Here is a 9383-nt window from a genome sequence, read left to right as displayed (position 1 = left end):
GTGTGGTGGCACATGCCTGTAATCCCAGCTACTCAGGAGGCTGAGGCAGGAGAATCACTTTAACCCAGGAGGCAGAGGTTGCAGTGAGCCGAGATCATGCTGCTGCACTGCAGCCTGGGCGACAAAGCAAGACTCTGTCTCAAAAAAAAAAAAAAAAATCATCTACATACCATTTTCAAAAAATTTTTCAAGACACATCAACTATCTGGAGAGGAATCAAAATACAAAATTCAAAAATGGGGAAGTTGAGATACTATAAAAGGATTGAAAATGAGCAATAAACCGGTGAAGTCTAAATTATAAATTATTGTTGTAAATTTGGTTTAAAGTTGGATGTTAGTCATTTGTGTGAAATTCTAGAACAGGCAAAACTAATCTATGGTGAAAGAATTCAAAACAATTGTTTCTGGGAAAGCAGGGATTGAGTAGGACGAGTTAAAAGGAAACCTTCTGAAATAATGAAAATGTGTTCTATCATGATAAGGGTTGTGTTATACAGGTGTGCACATTTGTCAACACTCATTGTACTGTACTCTTAAGGTCAGTACATTTCACTGTATGTGATTATACCTGAATTTAAAAAATAAATATGTTAACAATATTGAGCCAGGTGCGGTGGCTCATGCCTGTAATCTCAGCACTTTGGGAGGCTGAGGTGGGCGGATCACTTGAGGTCAGGAGTTTGAGACCAGCCTGGCCAACATGGTGAAACCCCATCTCTACTAAAAATACAAAAAGTAGCCGGGTGTGGTGGCATGTGCCTGTAATCCCAGCTACATGGGAGGCTGAGGCACAAGAATCAGTTGAACCTGGGAGGCAGAGGTTGCAGTGAGCCGAGATCACACCACTGCACTCCAGCCCAAGCAACAGAGTGAGACTCCAACTCAAAAAAATAAACAATATTGAGTCTTCCAATATATGAATGTAGTATAATCTCTTTGCTTATTTAGTCTTTTAATTTCTCTTAAGCAATGTTTTGTCATTTTCAATGTACAGATGTTATGTCTTCTATCAGATTTATCCCTATTTCATATTTTGATGGTATTGTAATTGGCATTATTTATCTCAATTTGATTGCTCATTGCTAAGAAATAGAAATATTGACTTTTGTATATTGACCTTGCAACTTTATTGAACTCACTTATAAGTTCTAGTAGCTTTTTTGGAGAATCCATCCAATTTTCTACATAGATGATCATGTCATCTATGAATAAAAGGAGTTTTATTTCTTCCTTCCCAATTTAGATGGCTTTTTTTTTTTCTCTTATTGCACTGGCTAGAACCTCCAGTAGAATGTCGAATAGGTGATGAGAACAGACATCATTGCCTTATTCCCAGTCTTAGGGGGAAAACATTTAGTATTTCACCATTAAGTGTGTTGTTAGCAGTAGGGCTTTTACAGATATTCTTTATGAGGCTGAGTATATTCCATCTACATTAAGCCATTTTTGCATTGCTATAAATACTTGAGACTGGGTAATTTATAAAGAAAAGAGGTTTAATTGGCTCACTGTTCTGCAGGCTTTACAGGAAGCATGGTGCTGGCATCTGCTCAGTTTCTGGGGAGGCTTCAGGAAGCTTACAATCATGGCAGAAGGCAAAGGAGGAACAGGCATGTCATATGGCAAGAGTAGGAGCAAGAGAGAGGGAGAGTATGGGGAAGGTGCCATACACTTTTTTTTTTTTTTTTAATGAATCCAGACAAGGTCTCACTATGTTGCCCAGGCTAGGCTGGTCTTGAACTCCTGGGCTCAAGTGATCTTCCTACCCTGGCCTCTGCCACACACTTTTAAACAAACAGATCTCGTGTGAACTCAGAACAAAAGCTCACTTATGACTAAGTTGATGGCCCAAGCCATTCAAAAGGGATCTGCCCCCATGATCCAAACACCTCCCACTAGGCCCCAGCTCCAACACTGGGATTACATTTCAACATGCGATTTGGGTGAGGACAAATATCCAAACTATATCACCGTCCTATTTCAAGCTTGCTGACAGATTTCATCAAATGTGAATACAGGATTTGTACCAAATTAGTCATTAGGAAAATGCAAATAAAATACCAATGAGGGCCAGGCGCAGTGGCTCACGCCTGCAATCCCAGCACTTTGGGAGGCTGAGGCAGGCAGATCACTTGAGGTCAGGAGCTCGAGACCAGCCTGGCCAACATGGTAAGACCCCGTCTCTACTAAAAACACAAAAATTAGCCCAGGATGGTGGCATGTATCTGTAGTCCCAGCTACTCGGGAGGCTGAGGCAGGAGAATCACTTGAACCTAGGAGGTGAAGGTTGCAGTGAGCCGAGATCATGGCACTGCACTCCAGCCTGGGCGACAGAGTAACAGAGTAAGACTCTGTCTCAAAAAAAAAAAAAGAAAAAAAAAAAAAGTCAATGACATACCACTACATACTTACTATAATGGCTAAAAGGTAAAAGACTCATCATATAAAGTATTGGTAAGAATGCACACCAACTGTAACTCTCATTCACAATTGGTGGGACTGTGGTACAACCACTTTGGAAAACAATTTGGCAGGGATTTCTTAAAAAGTTAAAAAGGTAAGCCAGGAGCAGTGGCACACGCCTGTAATCCCAGCACTTTGGGAGGCTGAGGCGGGTGGATCACCTGAGGTCAGGAGTACGAGACTAGCCTGGCCCATCTCTACTAAAAATACAAAAATTAGCCAGGCATGGTGGCACATGCCTGTAATCCCAGCTACTTGGGAGGCTGAGGCAGGAGAATCTCTCGAACCTGGGAGGCGGATGTTGCAGTGAGCTGAGATCGTGCCATTGCACTTCTGCCTGGGCAACAAGCGTGAAACACAGACTCAAAGAAAAAAAAAAGAAGAAGTTAAAAAGGTAGGCCGGGTGCAGCGGCTCATGCCTGTAATCGCAACACTTTGGGAGGCCAAGGCAGATGGATCACCTGAGGTCAGGAGTTTGAGACCAGCTTGACCAACATGGTGAAACCCTGTCTCACTAAATACAAAAAATTAGCCGGGCATGGTAGCAGGTGCCTGTAATCCCAGCTACTTAGGAGGCTGAGGCAAGAGAATCACTTGAACCCAGGAGGCAGATGTTGCAGTGAGCTGAGGTTGCACCATTGACTCCAGCCTGGGCAACAAGAGCAAAACTCCGTCTCAAAAAAAAAAAGTTAAGACCAGGCATGGTGGCTCACGCCTGTAATCCCAGCACTTTGGGAGGCCGAGGTGGGCAGATCACCTGAGGCCAGGAGTTCGAGATCAGCCTGACAACATGGCGAAACCCCATCTCTACTAAAAATACAAAAATTAGCCTGGCATGGTGGTGCATGCCTATAATCCCAGCTACTCGGGAGGCTGAGGCAGGAGAATCGTTTGAACCCGGGAGGTACAGACTGCAGTGAGCCAAGATCACGCCATCACACTCCTGCCTTGGCAACAAGACCAAAACTCTGTCTCAACAAAAAAAAAATGTTAAAAAGGTGGCTGGGCATAGTGGCTCATGCCTATAATCCCAGCACTTTGGGAGGATGAGGCAGGCCTCAGCCTGCCAAACTCCTGGGCTCAGGAATGCTTGAGCCCAGGAGTTTGAGACCAGCCTGAGCAACATGGAGACACCTTGTCTACAAAATACAAAAAAATTTAGCCAGGCATGGTGGTTTATGCCTGTAGTACCAGCTACTCGGGAGACTGAGATGGGAGGATCACTTGAGCCCAGGGGGGTCGAGGCTGCAGTGAGCCGTGATCATGCCACTGCACTCCATCCCGAGCAACAGAATGAGACACAGTCTCCAAAAATAAAGTTAAGCCACGCCTGGTGGCTTATGCCTGTGGTCCCAGCACTTTAGGAGGCTAAGGCAGGCAGATTGCTTGAGCCCAGGAGTTCGAGATCACCCTGGGCAACATGGCAAAACCCAGTCTCTATGAAAAAACACAAAAAGTAGCTGGGCATGGTGGCAGGCACCTGTAGTCCCAGCTACTCAGGAGGCTGAGGCAGAAGAATCGCTTGAGCCCAGGAGGTGGAGGTTGCAGAGCTGAGATCCTGTCACTGCATTCCAGTCTGGGCGACAGAGCAAGACTCTGCCTCAAAAACAAAAGTCGGCCGGGTGTGGTGGCTCACGCCTGTAATCCCAGCACTTTGGGAGGCTGAGGCGGGTGGATCACCTGAGGTTGGGAGTTTGAGACCAGCCTGACCAACATGGAGAAACCCTGTCTCTACTAAAAATACAAAATTAGCCGGGCTTGGTGGCACATGCCTGTAATCCAAGCTACTCAGGAGGCTGAGGCAGGAGAATCGTGTGAACCCGGGAGGCGGAGGTTGCGGTGAGCCGAGATTGCACCATTGCACTCCAGCCTGGGCAACAACAGCGAAACTCCGTCTTAAAAAATAAAGTTGAAAAGATATTTACCTGAGAGAAATGAAAGCACATGTCCACACAAAGACTTATACATGTTGTACATCAATGTATATAGTTGCTTTATTTGTCATATCCAAACACTAGGAACAAACTAAATGTTCATCAACAGGTGAACTGGTAAACAACTGTGGTATATTCATACCACATACCAATAAGAAAAAGGAATGAACTGCTGATACCACCAATAATGTGGATGAACCTCAAAATAATTATGCTCAATGAAAACAGACAATAAAGAATATATACTGTTCTTCGTATAAAACTTTATTAATCTTTTTTTTTTTTGAGATGGAGTCTGGCTCTGTCACCCAGGCTGGAGTGCAGTGGCACGATCTCAGCCCACTGCAACCTCTGCCTCCCTGGTTCAAGAGATTCTCCTGCCTCAGCCTCCTATGCAGCTGGGACTACAGGCATTCGCCACCACACCTGGCTAATTTTTAGTAGAGATGGGGTTTCACCATGTTAGCCAGGCTAGTCTTGAACTCCCGACCTCAGGTGATCTGCCCCCCCTTGAGCTCTCAAAGTGCTGGGATTACAGGCGTAAGCCACTGCATCTGGCCAAATTTTATTATTCTTTATACAAAATCCTTGAAAATATAAACATCCATAGAGACAGAAAGCAAACCAGTGGTTGCTTGGGGGTGAGGGTGGGGAATCAGGGAGAGGCGAGAGGAGGAATTACAAGGGGACATGAGGAAATGTTTGAGAGTGATGAATATGTCCATAGTGATTGTACTGTGGTTTCACAGATGAATACATATGTCAAAACTCAGTAAACTGTACTCTTTTTTTTTGAGACGGAGTCTTACTCTGTTGCCCAGGCTAGAGTGCAGTGGCGCCATCTTGGCTCACTGCAACCTCCACCTCCTGACTCAAGGGATTCTCCTGCCTCAGCCACCCAAGTAGCTGGGATTACAGGCATGTACCACCATGCCCAGCTAATTTTTGTATTCTAGTAGAGACGGGGTTTCACCGTGTTAGCCAGGCTGGTCTCGAACTCCTGACCTCAAGTGATCCACCCGCCTCAGCCTCCCAAAGTGCTGGGATTACAAGTGTGAGCCACCGTACCCCACCTAAATTGTATATTTTAAATATATGTAGTTATTATATTTTAATTATAGCTCAATAAAGTTGTTTAGAAATATAATAATAAATTTTTAAAGAGGCTGTTAGTGTTACAAATCATGATTAAAATAACATATACATACATTCATGGGTGGGTAATAAATAAAAAAAGAAGAAGTAGTAAAATAACAGACACATAATATTGAAAATAACTTGGCCAGGCATGGTGGTCCATGCCTGTAATCCCAGCACTTTGGGAGGCCAAAGTGGAAGCTTCGTTTGAAGCTAGAAGTTCAAGACCAGCCCTGGCAACATAGTGAGACCCCCATCGCTACAAAAAAAATTTAAAATTAGCCAAGCATGGTGGCGCGTACCTTAGTCCTAGCTACTCCAGAGGCTGAGGTGGGAGGATCACTTGAGTCCAGGAGTTTGAGGCTGCAGTGCGCTATAATCATGCCACTGCATTCCAGCCTGGGTGACAGAGGGAGACCCTGTCTTAAAGAAAAAAATAAATAAGTAGCTTTATACTCTGAGATTATAACCACAGACAAAGTGAGCAAAGACTATAGGTTGAGTATCCCTTATCCAAAATGCTGGGGACCAGAAGTGTTTTGAATTTCTGATCTTTATTTTTAAATATTTGCATTATACTTACCAGTTAAGCATCCCAGATCCAAAAACACAAAATACAAAATGCTCCACTCATCATTTCCTTTGGGCGTCATATCAGCCCTCAAAAAGTTTTGGACTTCGGAGCACCTCAGGTTTCAGATTTTTGGACTCGGGATGGTCAACCTGTAGCAGTAAAGTGGGGAGAATGTCTTGAAATAAAAAGCAGCTAAGGCTCTCATCATAACATATAGTGTCAAAAGTGAAGGTTATTCTTGGTTTTTATATTTAGGGAAATATCAGTTAAAAAAAATTATGAGCTGGGCGCAGTGGCTCATGCCTGTAATCCTAGCACTTTGAGAGGCCAAGGCAGGAGGATCACTTGGGCCCAAGATTTCAAAACCAGCCTGGGCAACACAGCGAGACCCCATCACTAAAAAAAAAATTTTTTTAATTAGCTGGACATGGTGGTACACACCTGTGGTCCCAGCTACTCAAGAAGCTGAGATAGGAAGATCACCTGGGGTCAGGAGGTTGAGACTGCAGTGAGCTGTAATTGCATCACTGCACTCCAGCCCAGGTGACAGTGCAAGACCTTGCTTAAAAAAAAAAAAATTATGAGGCTGGGCGCAGTGGCTCACGCCTGTAATCCCAGCACTTTGGGAGGCCGAGACAGGTGGATCACCTGAGGTCAGAAGTTTGAGACCAGCCTGGCCAACATGGTGAAACCTCGTCTCTACCAAAAATACAAAACTTAGCTGGACATGGTGGGGGGAGCCTGTAATCCCAGCTACTCGGGAGGCTGAAGCATTGAACCTGGGAGGTGGAGGTTGCAGTGAGCTGAGTTTGTGCCACAGCACTCCAGCCTGGGTGACAGAGCGAGACTCCATCTCAAAAAAAAAAAAAATATATTATGAACTTCGAATCCGGCAGACACTGGGCTTCCTATTTTAAAAGGCATCACTACCAACCTGTCACCAGGTAGACAGACCCACTGGCTCCCAAGTCATAATCCTGTGTCTCCTCTAAATACCCAGAGCCAAGAAAGCAGGGCAGCACCCCTCCCGGAGGGCACAGGAGACCCACCAGTCCCTACCCCCCTGTCTGCATCAACCCTTACTCTAGTACCACACTTGATAGGTTCACATCCATCTGGAGCTTTGACCCTCATCGCCTACGAAGGCAGGGATTCGCTGGCTTCCAAACTGAGAAGGTACTACCACATTCCCACATGCTGAAGACACCCCCTTCAGGGAAGGCGATAAAACCCAGGGTTTCTGGCACAAGTTTGAACTCCTCCATCTCCCCAGCTGCTGTGGCTAATCGGTCCCCAAGTTCTGTGGAACCTACCCTGTCTAGGATTATTTCTGAAAGGTAAATTCCGTGATGGCAGGGCCCATGTCTCTCTTGTAGCTGTGTCCCTAGCTCCTAGAGCCACAGCAGGTGCTCAGCAAGTGGATGTGATTGAATGCATGGTGAGACAGGACTACAGAAGACATGCTGGAATCAAGCAGGTAATGATGTCATGCAGTAGGTGTTTCCTCACCTCCAACCCGGAGGTTCTGACAGGGCTCCTGTGCCCGGAACCTCTGCTCCCCTTCAGGCAGTGAGCCAGTTTCACTGATGGGAATATGCCCGGTATCAGGTGGGCTGGGTCAGAAACAAGGTTGAATGCCACGACCAACCCATCTGCTTTCCAGTGACCCTCTCTCCTTCGGCCTGTGCTACTTCTTGCTTGGAATCTTGCAGAAGCCTCTTAGCTGGCCCCGTGGACTCTATGTTCTCCCTGGTTTGATTGTGTCCTTCCTGCCCTTCTTTTTTTCTCAGAGATAGTCTCGCTCTGTCGCCCAGGCTGGAGTGCAGTGGCAAGATCTCTGCCTCCCAGGTTCAAGCAATTCTCCTGCCTCAGCCTCCTGAGTAGCTGGGATTACAGGCACCTGCCACCATGCCCAGCTAATTTTTGTATTTTTGGTAGACGGGGTTTTGCCATGTTGGCCAGGTTGGTCTTGAACCCCTGACCTCAAATGATCCACCCTCCTCTGCCTCCCAAAGTGCTGGGATTATAGGCATGAGCCACCCCACCCCAGCCCCTAATCGACTTCTTTATACTCGTTAAGGTTTGTAACCCAAAAACTTTGCCTCCCACATTCATCAGAGTTGGCCCCAGTGACTTTTGGACATTTCCATGACTGGGATTGTTCACAATCATTTGCTCCCAGCTCCAGAGAGGGATTTCCAAGCAGCAATGGCAGTGCCCCTGGGACAAGGCGTCAGTGCTCACCCGGGCACGGCAGGCCTGGGTGTCATGGAAGCCCACTCTCCTTCCCAGAGAACTGAAGTTGTCTTTGGCACTGCCTTCAGGTTCCTGGGCACCTGGAGGGTGTCTATTTCTCATTGAGGTCAAGAGTTCCTTAAGGAACAGTCCTGTGACCTATTCATCTTTATGTCCCCAGTGCCTGGCACCCAGCAAGGATGATGGCAGCAGAGCAGAGGAGATCTGGGCAGAAACAAGATTCAGTCTGGGTCACACTGAAAGTGTAATTTCTTTGGCTGTCCCCTTATTTGTGAGAACAAAATTTGTGGGAGGATTACGAAGCCAGGGCCAGAGTTGGAGGGCTTAGGCTTGGCCTGGGGACAGCAAGGAGCCTTGGGACTTTGTACCACAACCATAGGAATGTGCAGAAGGGGCCTGGTCAGGAGTCAAGTGGCCTGGGTTCCACACAGCACTGACACTTACTAAGCCCTCTAACCCTGGAGAAGTTGTTTCACTTCTTTGAGTTCTTGGCATCTGCTAAATGCGATGAAAATCCTATCCTCGCCCGTTTCAGGGGGTAGCTGTGAAGAATCTAGAAGAAATTTGGAAATTATAAAAGGCTATATAAATTACAAGGGCAGGGCCAGGCATGGTAATGGTTCGCACTTGTAATCCCAACACTTTAGGAGGCCAAGGTGGGAGCATTGCTTAAGTTCAGGAGTTCAAGACCAGCCTGGGCAACATAGCGAAACCCTGTCTCTACTAAAAACGAAAAAAATTAGCCAAATATAGTGGTGTGTGCCTGTAGACCCAGCTACTTGGCAGGCTGAGGCAGGATTGCTTGAGCCCAGGAGGTCAGGCTGCAATGAGCTATGATCACACCACTGCATGCCAGCCTGGGTGACAGAATAAGACCCTGTCTCAAAGAAAAAAAAGAGCGGGGGGAGGGGGCACTTGCTGGTGGCACTTTCTATGGATCACAGCCTTTCATGGCGCTATACCAGAGGGTAAGGGCCTCAACCCAATCCCACCTCCAACATAAACAGGCCAATTGCC

This window comes from Pan troglodytes, chromosome 1 (assembly GCF_028858775.2).
Source record: "Pan troglodytes isolate AG18354 chromosome 1, NHGRI_mPanTro3-v2.0_pri, whole genome shotgun sequence".
Taxonomy (NCBI): domain Eukaryota; kingdom Metazoa; phylum Chordata; class Mammalia; order Primates; family Hominidae; genus Pan; species Pan troglodytes.
This window is presented reverse-complemented; position numbering follows the sequence as displayed.